Source organism: Phyllobates terribilis, unplaced genomic scaffold (genome assembly GCF_046119375.1).
Source record: "Phyllobates terribilis strain yellow unplaced genomic scaffold, ASM4611937v1 Scaffold_4053__1_contigs__length_65767, whole genome shotgun sequence".
Classification (NCBI taxonomy): Eukaryota; Metazoa; Chordata; class Amphibia; order Anura; family Dendrobatidae; genus Phyllobates; species Phyllobates terribilis.
This window is the reverse complement of record NW_027366805.1, coordinates 26,490-43,106: the sequence shown is the minus strand read 5'-3', so window position 1 is coordinate 43,106 and position 16,617 is coordinate 26,490. Positions and strand designations below refer to the sequence as shown.

Genomic DNA, 16,617 nt, shown 5'->3' with positions numbered 1-16,617 from the left:
ATGGGGGGTAACCCCCCAAATCCACATAGATTCTCCAGAATTCAAAATCTTGCGAATCAATTTGGACTCCTTACTGTTCCGCATAAAGGTTTCTCCTTCACTTGGTGAAAATCGATCAATTTCTCTAACTCTATCTTAGAAAAATTAGACAGGTGTATGATCCAAACAATTTTTAACAATTGGTATAAATCCATCGAAATAAATCACCTACCCTTCACAACTTCAGACCAATGTTGCATAGTGCTCAAACTTGAAAATAATCAGCCCCGGAAAAATTATCCCTTCCGATTCAAGAATGCTTAGATAGAACATCCTTCCTATATTCAAAATGTCAAAAAAGCATGGTCTATTAATCATGAAGGTTCATATATGTTTAAAACATTTCCAGTGAAAAACTTCAGCCTCGTAAAAACGCTCTCTTCCCCTTTAGCTCCATCACCAACTCATAAACCCTAATCCCTAATCTGCTCGCCCTATCGTCGATAGGTACCCTATTCGCCCTGCTAGATCTGTTCTGATGTAGGGTTTCTTCTCTCCATCAAGTGAGCCGTCTTCTCTGAGATCTGAATTGAAGCTGAGTTTCATCCCCCTGTCTGAATCCGAAATGTTTATTAAAAAAGGGGTGGTCTGGGGGGGGGGTTCTGAGCCATCTGATTTTCGGATTTGACCGACCCCTACTACCTCTTCCCTGGTTGCGCGGTGTACGAAGCCTCTTAAGATTTATCTATTATATGAGTCTACCCAGCTATAAGCATGATTGCGTTTTATCTGCTCCCATGGTGGAGCTGTGCTCTGCCCCTGTTTTCCAGCAGATGTTGGTGATGTGGTTGGAGGGGCTTATTCTGTTATCTGTTCTCTCTCCACCTTATTATATTTGCTATTATCTCACGCAAGCTCTGATGAGTCGGGAGGGGGAGGGTTGCTACATCCGTCCTTTCTCTATTTACCAAATCACAAACAGGAACTAAGGTAACAAAATCACATCCCTTCTCTGTAACCAAGATAATCTGCTGAGATTTTGCTCGATTTTTTGGGATCTGATTTCTAAAATTCCTTATTGGAAGTACAAGGGTTTCAGGAATAAAATAAGTTGTTCTGAGCCTCAACCTTTTGATATAAATAGCAGCATACACAAACTATGAAAACTCACTAATCTCACTCTCTTCTTGTTTTTGTGTGAGCTTTTACTCGTCCCTGTCAACTTCCAGAGGAGCTGTTGCAAGATTGAGGTGGAAATCATGAGTGGGGAAGAAAAGGGAAAGGAAAAACTGGTTGGAAAGTGCTCAGGTATCCTCCTTTCTGATCATGCTAGACTCAACCTGAACAATGCTAAAGAGGAAATGGAAAGAAAAAAGAGGAACAAATCTCAAACAAATCCAAATACAAACTCTCCTTTGAGTGGTTCTACTCAAAGTAACAAATCACCAACAACTCAAAACACAAACTTTTCATTGAGTGGAAATGATCCCACAGAAATGTTTAAAAAACTGGTTGCTTCGAGGGAAAGTGGGAGGAAAAGAAAATTGCTCACCCTTGTGGGGTTCCTTGTGGGTGATCTCAAGGAATTCCCAAGGTTATTTGCTAAAATGATATTCGAATGGAAACCTATCAAAGGAACAATAACGTTTTCTATTTTGAAAAAAGGGTGGTTTGAGATTGCCTTCTCAAACCAAATGGATTTTGAACTGGTTTGGAAAAATAGACCCTATCATTTTTCAGCCAATTGTTTTTATTGAAACAATGGTACACGGGCTTTGATCCTATCACAGAATCTATTTCCAAACTTGATTTATGGGCCAGGCTCCACTATCTCCCGGAGGAATTTGCGAATGCGGACGCCCTCGAGACTATTATCAAGGGCTGTCACATTGGCAAATTCCTCAAGATGGACCCCACACACAATAGTGAGCGCTGGAACATGTTCACAAGATTTTGCATCAACACCGATATCGAGAAATCGTTTGGAAAAAGCATCATTGTTCCGGATGAGCACTTTAACCAAATCAGACTCTCGCTTTGGTTCGATGACTTCTCTGCGGGCTGTGGGGCCTGTGGTAAGTTATCTCACGTCTTTAAGGACTGTCCAAACAAAAGTGGATCTATCCCAATACTTAACCTCAAAGGCAAAAAACCGTCTTCCAAATCCATGGAAGGTGGTGGGAAATCTTCGGAGACGGGTAATTGGAAAATGATGGGCAAGAACAATAAGACTATTGATCCTAAATCAAAGCCTATTTACCCGAGCAGTAATTTGTACTCCTCGGGTCGTGGTGGCATCAACATCACTTACGAATCCGAGGACTCCGATGAAATTAATCAGTTCATTCTAAATGAGGGTGAATTCGTGGAGGCCCCGTCTCTTATCGTCGCTTCTGATGGTATCCTCTTGGATGGGAATAAAGAGAAAGAAATGAGAAAGGGAAAAGGGATGGCTATTGGTATCTTCCTAAATTTGGATCTAAATTATGATGTCACTACCTTTGGCTTTTATGTTTGGAATGATGGCTGTGACCAAATAGTTTCGTTTAAATTTCTGTTTTTTCTTCAATTTCTTTCATTGGTGTTGTTCTAAACCTTGCTGTGTAAACTATGGACTAAGTAAAATTTGCTCCTGTTGTTCAGCCTCTGCTCTCCCGATTTGTAAGGCAAATCTTGACCAAAATATCCGGTCTGCTGAAAGCTCCTTGATCAAAGGTAAAAATATTACTATATTTAAATGGGAAAATCTCTTGTTAGAATTATGGAATGTGTATTTAAGGTATTTGGAAAATGGGTGTTGTGCTGTTTTTGAATGTGAAGGGCAGGAATCTGCTGGGGTGCCCCGGGCCGGGTCAGGCCCTAACTTTCGATCGGACGAACCCCATACCAATATTGCTCTAGATGAAGTCACGACCCAAGAACTCTGTCTGAAAGCAGCGGATGAATACAAGGAAAACATAGAAGAAGTTGAATTTGAGGACAATTAATTTGATGATATGATGATGGACGACCTCTTGGACATCGACGGCTGTGAATTTTCGGGAGAAATGGATTTCGGGGTCGGTAGCGTGCCGTTGCTCCTTGACACTAACACTCATTTTTCTGATAAGGACCTCGAGGACTTCATCAATGGTAACCAAGGAGCCGAAGGTGAAGAGGAAAAGAACCGTGAGCTCTCGACTCACCAAACTGAGCAATCGACTAACTCTGCGGCCTCGGTTCGGGTCAAACTGGGTAATCTTGAAGTGAACAAGGATGGCCCTACTAAATCAACTTCAAGCAAGAGGAAAATGATGGATGGAATGGAAGATACGGCTTCGTCCCTGGTGACGGAGAGCAAGAGGAACAAGAATTAAACCCCAGTGTATCTATGATTAGTAAAGGAAATCGGCTTTTGTCCGGGAGACGTGGAAGTTCTCCCCTATTGTCTATAAGTATAAGGTCTAAGGTTAAATCGTCCGGGTCCCATTTTACTACCATTAGGAACAATATATATAGTTATCCGATTTCCATGACTAATCGTTATGTATGTAAAAAGTTTGGTTTGTATCTTTATGGCCTCGTATGCCCTTTTGGTATTTCTAGGTTGGTTTGTGTGAACCATTGTATGGAGAAACGGAGCAAGGTAATTTTAATGAATCATGATGTTGGTATTATGAATTTTAAGTGGGAAAATAACCTAGGATGTGAACAACCCTCTTATGGGAAACAAGTTCGAGCTACAAATCCTTTCACTAAGAGGATAGAAATTATGTTTTCTAAAAATAAAACAATGGAGACTAAGATTGAACTTGAGCATATGATTAGCCCAACTAAAAAAGTGGTAGTCTGGTTTCACTATCACATAAACTTATCAATTGGAAAAAAACACCTAATAATTATGTTTTAATGAAAATAGGGCTATGGAACTGTAGGGGCATCGGAAGGAAGAATTTTTGGGCGGAAATAGAGGCTATTTGTAAGATTAATATAATTAATATGCTAGCTTTGGTGGAAACTAAATCTGCTACAGGGCCCACTAGGAATTGTTGGCGCAAAGCGGGCTTTGATAATTGTCATGTGGTTCCCTCCATGGGGTTTGCGGGCGGAATATGTCTTTTATGGAAAGGATATCAGTTAGTTGATGAGTTATGCGAGATTGTCGTTTCTTATAACAGGTTTATCGTGATGAAGATAAAAATTCTAAGCCAAAATATCAGCTTCATAATTATCTTTGTCTATGGCCCGCCTGGGCGGGGGAAAAGGAGGCCTTCTGGAACGATCTTATGAGATTCATCAATAACTCCCCGATCCCCTGTTTGATTATAGGGGATCTTAATGAAATTGCATCTCCGGCAGATAAACAGGGTGGTGCTCCTCCGAGTAACCATAGATTTGAAAGATTAATAAAATTTTAAAACGCGTGTGACCTTTTTGAAATTCCCTTTTCGGGTAATCGATTTACGTGGAGGAAGAATAGAATGGATATAGATAATACTTATGAAAAATTAGATAGAATTCTGGTTCATTCACAAATATTGAATTGGTTCCTTGATATATCTACACATAATTCGGCTTTCTCATCGTCTGATCACTGTTTAATCTCAACAATCTTAACAAACGGTAACAGCAATAAAGCCCTATCCTTCAAATTTGAAAACATGTGGACTCATCGAAAAGATTTCAAAAATCTAGTCAAACAAGCTTGGAGGGGGGCTTCTCATGGTTCGCAAATGTTTAACCTTGTGAAAAAGACATATCAAGTTAAAAAGGCTGCAAAAAAGTGGAACAAGACCACTTTTGGGAATATTTTTAGACAATTAGATGAGATTGAAGGAAAATTGGTTGATCTTTAATCCAGAATTCTTCAGAATCCGGATCAGGCCCTCATTTATGCCCAGGACAAACTGTTGAAAAAAAAAGAGTACTTAATTTCTTTTCAGAAAAAATATTGGAGTCAAAGGGATAAAGTTAAACACATTAAATTAATTGATACCAACTCGGGTTATTTTCACAAAATTGCATCGGGAAGACGAAATCGTAAAATAATAAAGGAAATCCGTACTCTTGAAGGAACGATCATTATTGGCTACGAGAATATTAGAAATGAAATTAAAAAAGATTTTCAGAATAGGTTCAAAAAACAAAACATAAATCATACTAAACTTAATGAATTCCTGGAATATATTACCAATGAAGTAAATGATAATGATAACCGCTATCTCATGAAGGATATAACCAACTCAGAAATCAAACAAGCAATTTTTAGTATTGGACAAAGTAAGTCACCAGGACCGGACGGGATGACAGCTCTATTCTACCAAAAATATTGGCATATTGTAGGACCCAGTGTTACTAGAGCAGTTAAAAGCTTCTTCCATTCTGGAAGAATGCTTAAACAAATAAATCACACGTTTATCACCTTGATTCCAAAATGTGATAATCCGAGCAGCACAACCCACTATAGACCTATTAGTCTATGTTCAACGGTTTATAAGGTTATATCTAAAATTCTCACAAATAGACTGAAACCCCTTCTTCAAAAACTTATTCATCCTCTCCAAGGTGCTTTTGTCGAAGATAGAGCGATTCAAGACAATATTCTCATTGCCCATGAAATTTTCCATTCTTTTAGGGCAAGGAAAGGGAAGGAAGGATGGATGGCTATTAAACTAGACATGGAAAAGGCATATGATAAAATCGAATGGGAATTCCTCTTTGCTGTTTTGGCTAAATTTGGGTTCCATGAAAAAGTCATAAATTGGATTAGAGAATGTGTGACTACTGTCTCTTTCTCGGTTCTGGTTAATAATGGCCCAACGGAGGTTTTTGTTCCGGGTCGGGGTTTACGTCAGGGCGACCCGCTGTCTCCTTTCCTATTTATCCTTTGTGCTGAGGTTTTGGCTAGGAAAATTCAATTTACTAGCAATGGGAATTCTGATTTGGGCTTCCCCATTGTAAAAAATAAAATCACCATTCCATTTCCGTCATTTGCTGATGACATTATTATCTTTGCTAAAGCAAAACAAGCAACTGGCAAAACAGTCAAAAAGATAATTGAGGATTATTGTCAGATATCTGGACAAAGTGTGAATTACCATAAATCAGCTATTCAAACTTCGCCGAAAACTTCTAGCCAAAATAAATGAACTATTCAAGCAATCCTTAATATCCCGATCACTAGCTCTCTTGAGAAGTACCTCGGATGCCCCATTATTAATGGTAGAGTAAATAAGGAAACTTTCAATGACATCATCTTATCCTGCAAAAATCAACTCACAAATTGGAAAGCTTCAGCACTTTCCCTTGAGGGTCGAGCTACACTCATTAGAGCAAATTTGTCGGCAAAACCAAACTACATTATGCAAAGCTTTATGCTTCCCACATACACTCACGAAGAACTGGACCGTACTAATCGAAGATTCTTTTGGAATAAAGGAGATAGTTATTCCCCATTTATTGGGTGGCACAAAGTGTGCAAACCAAAGAAGAATGGTGGACTTGGGATCAGAAAAGCAGAAACTATGAATAAAGCCCTGCAAATGAAACTTCTGTGGAAAATTCTGGCCGATCCGTCAAATATTTGGGTTAATATCGTGAAGGGGAAATATTTAAAAGATGAAAGTCTAAGAGACTACAAAGGTGATGGGAGGAATAAATCGTGGCAATGGTCCCAACTGATCAAAATTACAAATAAATTCTTTAAAGGTCTTATCTGGTGTCTTGGTAATGGCGAATCTACAAGGATCTGGGAGGATAACTGGATCTTGGGACAAAATATCAATAACTATAAGAGACCTGAATTCGTTCCCATTCTAGGGGAGAGTATTTGTTCCCTTATCAATAACCAGGAATGAGATTGCGGGAAGATCAATGAGAGATTTAATAGTGAATGAGCTAGACTGGTACAAGCAATTCCCCTACCAACTAATAACTTTTCGGACAAAATTATGTGGGCTCCAAATAAAAATGGAAGGTTTAGCACGAGCTCTGCTTACGAATTCCTTTCGGAAGGACGTTTTTTTACTGAAGATTTCTTCTCTTGGATTTGGAAACTAGACACGTATCCTAAAGTCAAGAATTTCTTATGGAAAGTTGTTCATGATGGTCTCCCCTCTAAAGGGAATCTAATCAAAAAAATATAATGGTACCAACAAATTGTGTCAACTGTGCACATCCCTGGGAAGATGTGGTCCATCTGCTGTTTGATTGCCTAGTTACTAAGCTACATATATTTTATCAAGATAAACTGATACTTCCGGAGATTCGCAACACACAAACGACTAATCTCCCATTTAAAGAAATCCTCAAGAATATCTTCCGGAACCTCTCAACGGAGCAAGGGGTGACCCTTGCGACGACTTGGTGGGCAATTTGGATGTTCAGAAATCAACGTGTTTTTCAGACTGATGATGATTCTAAAATTAAAAATCTTAGGGAATTCATTCATGTTTTGAGAAAGAACTGGGAAAAAACTAAACTAATAAATAAGGACGGGATTAACAGGGTGATCTCCTTTCCTGAAAATAAGAATAAACATAAGAGAAGGACCAAAAGGAAATGTATGTGGATTAAACCTAAGAGTGGTACTATTAAAATTAATTTTTGATGGGGTAGTTGATAGAAATGGGAACGCGGGGTGGGGTTATGTGATGAGAGATGACAAGGGGGTGATTATTGCAATGGAAAAGGAATCTGGAAGAAACCTCTCTGTTTTACAAGTAGAAACTCTAGCCCTCCGGCTTGCCTCTAAGCGGGTTAAAGAAATGAACTTGTCTATTGTGGAAATTGAGGGGGATAACTTATGCCTAATTAATGTGCTTAATGACATTTGGATCTGCCCTTGGGAGATTAATCAATCCATTAATGATATCTGTTTTAACTTAATGAATTGTCCCGCTTTTCGTTTTTCTCACGTGTTCAGGGATAGCAACCGGGTGGCAGACCGTGTGGCCAAGCTGGGGCTTCCGGGTGGGGATTCGGGGTGGATGGACGATATAGAGCTCATGGCTCTCATCCGTAAGGATGCTCTAGGTTGGCCGCCCGTTTAGGCCGTCTAATTTTTTCTTAATTTCAAAAAAAGAAAAGAAAAAAGGTTCATATATGTTTAACCTCTATATGAAACAAAGATTTTTTAAAGAATCTCTCAAAATCATGGCGGATGAAATTTTATAATAATAATCATAATAAGCTCCTGCAGTCTACTGTAAACTTAGATAAGCTTCAACAAGAAATTATTTCTAATCCTTGCAATGATTACCTAATCAATAAGCTAATAAATGTTACTAAACAATATAATGCTCTCTTTTCATTTCAACATAAATACTGGGTCCAAAGAGCCAAAGTTCAGAATACTTATCAAATAGATAAGAATACAATTTTTTTTCTTCAAAATATCGCTAAACAACGCACTTTTAAACAAAAAATCTCTAGCTTCACTACGATCGATGGATCTAATCATACCAATCAATTACAAATGAAAGATGCTATTACTAAAGATCTTCAAACTCGGTTCCATCCGTAACATACCAACCCTCTAAATCTTGCTGATTTCGAAATTATTCCTAATATCATATCAGATACTGAAAACCTTAACCTTCTTAAAAATCCTACTGAAGTAGAAATTAAAAATATTGTTCAAAATCTACCCAAAAATAAAACATGTGGGTGTGATGGATTCTCTGCTGAATTTTACCAACCCTATTGGTCTATAGTTGGGAATTCTATCACTAAATCAGTACAAGCATTTTTTCACAGCGAAAACCTTCTTTCTGAATCTACACATTCTTTCATTTCTCTAATTCCTAAAACTGATAACCGTCAAACCATCAACCATTTCCGACCTATTAGTCTATGCAATACGATCTACAAAATAATTACCAAATTAAGGGCTAATAGAATACAATATCTATTACCTAAAATTATTAACCCTTTTCAAGGGGCGTTTATTCAAACCAGATTAATCCAAGATAATATCTTAATCGCCCATGAAATCTTTGATTCCTTCCACAAGAAGAATAAAGGTTCGAGAGGATGGATGACTATTAAAATTGATATGGAAAAGGCTTATGATAAAATTCAATGACCTTTTATACAACAAATTATGCTCTCCTTTGGTTTCTCTACCAAATGGACTAATCTAATCATGAAATGTAATACATCATCTTCGTTCTCCGTTCTGGTTACTAATGAACGGGGACCCACTTTTAAACCCAAATGTAGTCTTCGTCAAGGAGATCCAATTGCTCCGTTCATCTTTATTATCGTTATGGAATATTTGGCAAGATATCTTACAATTGAATCACAAAAACGTAACCATAAAGTTGGTATTAAACTGTGCAATCATGGAACATGTATTTTCTTTCTGAGCTTTGCGGACGACACTATAATCTTTGCAAACGCTAATGTGACTAATGCTAAATACATTAAAAATACTTTAGATCACTTATCCAATATCTCCGGGCTCAAAATTAATTACGAAAAAAGTTCGATACAATTTTCTAAGAATATTCAACCTCATACTAAAGCTAACATTGTTGTCGAGTTACAAATAAGAATCACAACTACTATGGAAAAATATTTAGGCATACCGATTCTGGTTGGTAAAGTAAAAAATGAATGTTTTGATTACGCTATTTCCAAATTGAAAAAACAACTTCCAACTGGGAAAGCGAATACACTATCTCAAGCAGGGCGAACGGTTCTCATCCAATCAAACTTACTATCTCAAACTAATTATTTAATGCAAAACTTCTATCTACCTACTGGCGTCCATAACCAAATTGATGACAGTAACAAGAAATTCTTCTGGAATAAATATACCCCTAATTCGAGTCCGCTCATTTCATGGGATAGTATTTGCCAGCCAAAAAGTTAATGGTGGTATGGGCTTCAAAAGGCGGAGAATATTAATATTGCTTTACAAATGAAATTACTTTGGAAGATTGTCAATGACAAAGATCATAATATGTGGGTTAGAATCATCAAGGAAAAATATTTAAAGACAAAAGATATCCTGAATTATCATAAAAAACACAGTCACTCCTGGCAATTTGGTCGTTTATTACACCTTCAGGATAAATTCAACAAAGGGCTCTTTTGGATCCTAGGCAATGGTAGAAATATTAATTTCTGGACAGATAATTGGATTGATAACATTGATATTAATCCATTTTACAATCCTAGTATTCATGACCGAGACACTAAAGTCTCTGAATTCATTACCAATAACAAAATGTGGGATCCTCTAAAATTAGCTACTATTTTACCAACTAACATAGTCAATCAAATCATAAAGATCTATATTCCCTTATCTGATACTGAAGATAAATTGATATGAAAACTTTCTAGCTCAGGTGAATTCAGCACTAAAAGTGCAGTAGAGTTAACGAAAAATCAATGCGCTAATCAAAACTCAACAATCTTCACTAAAATGTGGAATCTCAACATTCCACCCAAAATTAAAAATTGCCTATGGAAGGCTCTTTCTTATTCTCTTCCAACAACAGAGAGATTAAATAGGTATTTTAATCGTGTTCCAAATCATTGTACTCCCTGTAACGGACCTGTGAAAACGACGTCCCACTTCTTCTTCAGCTGCCCAAATACTATCTAAATGATTAACATAATTGAAAACAGATTGGGTAAAAAGATCAACTATATTAATACTAATAATTTTAACAATGATTTTGAATACCTCTTGGATAACAACACTAATATCGATGTTATATTCTTTCTTTGGTTTGAACTTTGGAAATGTTGTAACAAACTAATTTTTGACAGATCGAACACCCCTAAGGATAAACTCATTGATACTGATACAACCTTCCTTAAATTTCACTCTTGGATAGCCACCAAAGATTTTCATTCTTCTAAATATAAAACTAATACTACGCAAATGAATGGTAACAATCACCTTATGTGTAACCGCAAGAAGAGGAATAACAGTAAAAATTGAAAAAAACTCCTGAAGGTTGGTTTAAGGTTAACTTTGATGCTTCCTATTACGCTCTTATATTGGTATTATCATTCGTGATAACAAAGGAAATATCATTAAAATTTATCATGACAATCTGCGGATTCAAAGCGAGGCTCGTGCGGCTATTGAGGGTATTAGACAAGCGAATATCCTCAACCTAAGAAATATCATCTTAGAAGGAGATAACCTTACATCAATAAATGCCATTAGACAAACTTGACAGGTACCTTGGAAGATTAAAACCACAATTGAAGAAATTCAAGATCAACTCCGATATTTCAACGAGGTTCGAATCTTCCACTGCTTAAGATAAAACAACCAGGCATCTGACCTTATTACATCTAAAGACGCTGAGAAGATTGATGTAGGATATCTTCAGTATCTTTGTAACTTGTGTAACGTACCTGATTGTCATATCAAGACTTTGCGAGAAAGGTTGCGGGTTTCGCAACCTTTGCTCCTTAGTTTTCTTTTTTCTCTTATAAGCATTATCTAACATGATAATGCGGAATTGACTCATGGATAAGGAGGATTTACTTTGTTGACCATTGTAAAAAAAAAAAAATTTAAGCTCCACAAGCTAATTCGTCCACAATTTTATATAATTTTATCAATTAAATTATATCGACGCATTAATATCACATAGATTACACCTCCTCTTTCATTTATATGTTATCCGCATTACAGTACAATCCGATAAAAACAATGGGGGGCATGTATAAACCACCATGTGGTAGAGTTATTCATGAGACTTAACCATTGTCTACCCTTATAAAAACCCACTCATTACCTTTTTTAATATTTTGATCTGTTAAGCTTTTCAATTAAACATAACAATGTACTATAAAATTTGGAAAAAGGTTTAATAAAAATATCAATTTCAAATTTTTTATACTCAGTTGTCATTTTTATTTAACACGCGAATTTTACTCTCCATTTTTAGAAAAATCCTTCTTTATACATGGTTAATTGATCATTTTGTTTTCTACAATAGTTCACATGAGAGTAATGAAAGCTTGTAACATATCTTCATATAATCCATTGATTCGTTAACACTGACATTAGTACTACTTAAATAATTTGAATGAAATTTTCAGCACAATTTACATTACCAAAGATTACAAACATTTCATTCAAAGTCAATTGACTTTCCAATCAGCATTCCTATGCAGATCCATCAAGACACTTATTACTCATTGTAGAACCAAAACTACATTTCAACCATTACAAAAGTTGTGTAATCTCTAACAGGACTACTCAAGAACCAATTGAAAGGTAATAATCAACAAAACTCCCCTGTTAAAAATGGGTGCTAAATGCAGTAACAACACAACAATTTAAGCTACTTATCAGCAAGCTTTCTTCTTTGCTCATGTTCTGCAACTTTATAATCCACAACTTCCCTAAAAAGCTGCGGATCAAGCACACAATCTTTACTACCATAAACAGCAGCTTGAACACTGGCCATAAGCTTAGCAATCTCACGCCCAGAAAAGCCTTCAATCTTGGTAGCTGCTTCCTTTAGTATATCATCTGTTACACCCTTAATCTCTATCTTCTGTTGATTTTGCTTCTTAAATAACCTTTTCAGGAAGCTAGTTTTGCTATTTCCAGCTTGAGCTATGTACTTGTCTAAGTAAAGTTTCAGAAGTTTGAACCGTTCTTCTTCGCCAGGTAATGGGAACTCAAGCACCTCATCAATTCGATCTGATATGGCTGAATCAAGATCCCCTGGACGGTTAGTTGCTAGTGCAAGTACAATGTCTTTGGATTGGTCACCCGTGCGGAAAAGAAGCGCATTCAATGCGCTCCTTTGGGCTTCACTCATATACGTTTTATTACGCCTGTAAAATTTAATAGCACAGTAAAAAACAAAATTCCGATTTGTATAAAGTCTCCAAAGATGTTATACTGAATGGAGAACTTACTCGCATAGAAAGGCATCGGCTTCATCAATGAACAACAGCAAACCCTTATTGGACTTCTTTGCCCAGTCAAACAATTGGTGGATTTTGGTAACTGCTTGTGAGCCTAAAGGTGCTACATCTCCACCAGTCATTAAAGCATAATCTAATCCCTAATAGAAGAATACAATTTTTTACTTCTCCAAACACGTTTTTCTAATAGAAAGCATGAAAAAAATAAAGTATTAAGGGTGATAAACATACAGATTTACGAGCGAGCTCTCTTGCAGCCATTGTTTTTCCAGTTCCAGGGGACCGTAGAAGAGCATATTCCTGAATGGAGCTTGATGAGCTTTTGTATTAGCAGTAGCAGACGAAAGCTGTTCAATCCTCTTCTGCAGTGAAGGATGTAAAATTACATCTCCAAAGCCTTTACCGTTTTTAGAAGAAGATGCTCCACCTGACCCTTTTAGCTTGCTCAAAGAACTCGAGAAAAAGCCTGACCATGGGTACTTTCCTCGTGAGGATTCTCTTATTAGTGACGGTTGACCCAATATTCTGTCAACATAACTCCATACCACCTTCGCTCCCTCTCTGTAATTACACCACAGTCTTTAATTACATGCCTCTTCATTATTTATGACATGGGACTTAGAACAGAATTTAGTTAAAACAAATGGTGTTACACTAACATCTCATGTACCTTGTCGTGTAAATTCCAGCAGCAACTGCAGTGACTCCACCAACTACAACAATCAGCTTATTTTGATCCGTCAAGATAGCTTTAAAACCACCTACAGAAAGGAATTAAACATTCTGTTTTAGTAAGATAAAAGAGCACATACACATGTTTTAATATTAACAATTTCAAGCATGATAACACCAAATACACACCTCCTATATGGTTAAAAGTAGTGTTAATAGCAGAAACCCACTTGTCCTTCTCAGTATTTACACGGTCAATGAGCAAACGTCTGTTTACATCTTCAGTTAGCTTAGCTTGAAGGGCAGCCCCTTCAGCTTCTGCCATAGCTTTCACTCTGATAGTTTCACGTTCAATCTCAGCCTTCTCTTTTTCTGTTTGCCTACGTTGAGCTTGGATTTGCTTCTCTGTTTCACGTCTAATGTGTTCCTGCCTCATTGATGACTCCTCTTGCAGTTTTACAAGCTCCTGATTTCTTTGCCTTTGAAAGTCATTTTCTGCCTGTGAATATAGACCAATTAGACCTTTTCCAGTGTAAGACATTATCCTATAACTGATATAATAGAGATCACATACCGCCATTCTTTTCCTGGCCAGCTCATCTTCATAACGAGCCATTTGGGATTTGATCTGTGCCTGCTGCTGAGCCAACTTCTTTTGCTCCTCGTGTATCACCCTTTGCTTCTCCTGCAAAAGAATAACGAAAATAACTATCAATATATAATCAGTAACGACTAAAGAAACATCATACAAGCCAATCCTTTTCTTTTTTTTCAATCCAATGAGGCTGAAATAATTGCAAATGACAAGAATATCTGAAGTAATAAGTGCACTGATCAACTTACGACTTCAGCATCATATTGCATTTTCTTCATCTCTTGCACCTTCAATGCAATTTCTTGCTGCTTAGTCTCTTCCTGCTGCTTTATGGCCTCAAACACCTATGATCAGATAAACAAATAAGTAATTTTCAGTAGAGTCTATCTTAATATTCAGTTTTAGTTAAACTTCTGTTTATGGTTACATTTAAATTACTCTGCTATAAGAAATTCGCATGAAGTTTCAATATTTACATTCATATCAATAGAAAAAACGGAATACATCAAATACTAAATACTCAGACTAATAAGAAACAAGAGAGTTATCCTCATCTACAGGCAGAATTGTGAGGGAATAACCAACTAGCACTAGCACTGAATGCAAAAACGACGATCGAGATTGGTCAAAGTCATATACCTTCTTGGCATGAGAAGAGCTGGCAATTCCCGAAAGAGTCTTAGCACCTCTCTCCAATGGTTCAGGGTCAAATCCAGCAGCAGTCGTTCTAGGGTTATCATTTCTAGGCTTCGGTGGCGGGGATTCCTCAGTGGAAGGCTCCGCCGCCGGCGAATTGGCCGGCATCATAGAAGCCGGCAACGGAACATTTAAGGGCGGCGCCGGGGAGGAGGAAGAAGAGGACGAGAACGGAGAGAATTTGAAAGGGCCATCGGCGTAGGTGTAGTTGGTTCCTAGCGACGCCGAGGCTAATGCTGAGAGCAGCGCAGCCGCACCAGCTTTAGCCGCCGCCATGATGAAAGACAAATGTTTGAAGTTGGAAGCTCAGAAGTAGCAATTTGCAGATTTGAGAATGTTGGAAATGTGAGATCGGAAGGCGGGTGTTCTGATATGAAACGGAGGGAATTAGATTGGTTGGAGAGCAAGTCATGTGAGGGCAACAACGCAGACCGAATCGGAGAGAAAGGGTTTTGGTAGGGTTTTTCTCTACAGTGGACCGTTTTCTAGCCGACTTTTTATTTGGTTTTATACAGACATGTTGCAAGCGTATAATACGGTTTCTAGGTGCATTTTGGTTTTGATGGTAAACTTATTATTGACGAGTCCGAAGAATCAAGATGTTTAAAAAGTAATTTTGACTGAGATCACCAGATCAAAACCAAAATGAAACGAACTATTCTTCTCTTTTAATAAGATACTTTAAACTAACTTGTTTAGAGGGACTTTAAAAAAAAATGTTTAGAGGGAGAAGCTCTCCCCCTCTCTAAGTTGTTTGTGAATCGTTAAATCGGTGAAGAAGTTGCTGAATTTCAAGTAGTAAGCGGCGCAGGTGGAAGGTAGGAGGTGATGTACCGATTCCCTTTCAATGTTCCTCGTGATACCTCTTCCAATAAGGTATGTAGCTCTCAATTCCAATGTTAATGGTTCTGTTTTGAACCCTTCAATTTCGATTATGTTAGGTTTATTAATCCCTTTCTATTTCATAATCTTCTTCTTTATATACGAATTTGTCAATCATATTATTGCTCTTCCTATAAGCTTCCTCAAATTCGTCGAATTACTCAATAAATCATGAGGCTTTTGTCGGAAATCAAAAAAATGACTTGAATAAATTGAAAGTAAAGGTGAAATGTTGTTGTAATCAAAACTCAGTTAAAGTATCCATAACCCTTCATGCGAAAACGTATGTGATCTTTTTTTTTGATAAAAGGTAAGTATTTAGATAAAACTGATGTAACAATACCAGTTCAATCTAGAGCCCGAAAAAAACGGGAGCCGGACAAACCGACTAGAGATCAAAACTAACAATACAAATAATGGATAAGCAACGCAACAAAATAAAAGTTAAATGACCATGAAAGAATCAATAGGTTAGACATTCTCACCATCGCGGAAACTAAAACCATAAACAATCCGTCCATTGACGACATTAAAAAGGTTGGGTTTTGATAAATGTCTTACATGCCCTGCCGATGGAACTAAAGGTAGTTTATGGGTTCTTATCAAGAACTCCTGCTCCACTCGCTCCTTGACCAAATATAAATCGATAATAACACTATTTTCCTAAATTGCAATTTCAACAATTTCAATTTCATCATGATTTTTCTTTACTCTCCCTCGAAAGATCATTTAAAAAATGACTATTGGCAGTTTATTAAAAATGAAATTATGATTCTTCAACTCCGTGTATTTTGATGGGTGATTTCAATGATATTCTCTCTGCTTTGGATAAGTTGGAGGTATTATCCTTTTTTGAGAAACTCTGATCGTCTTAATAACCTTATAATCGATCTCGGTTT

The 16,617-nt window shown here is 37.2% G+C and overlaps 1 pseudogene; it reads right to left on the bottom strand.

The window, feature by feature from the left end:
• Nucleotides 1-12,146: 12,146 nt before the first annotated feature.
• Nucleotides 12,147-15,112, bottom strand: LOC141248765 (ATPase family AAA domain-containing protein 3-like; annotated as a pseudogene).
• Nucleotides 15,113-16,617: the final 1,505 nt, after the last annotated feature.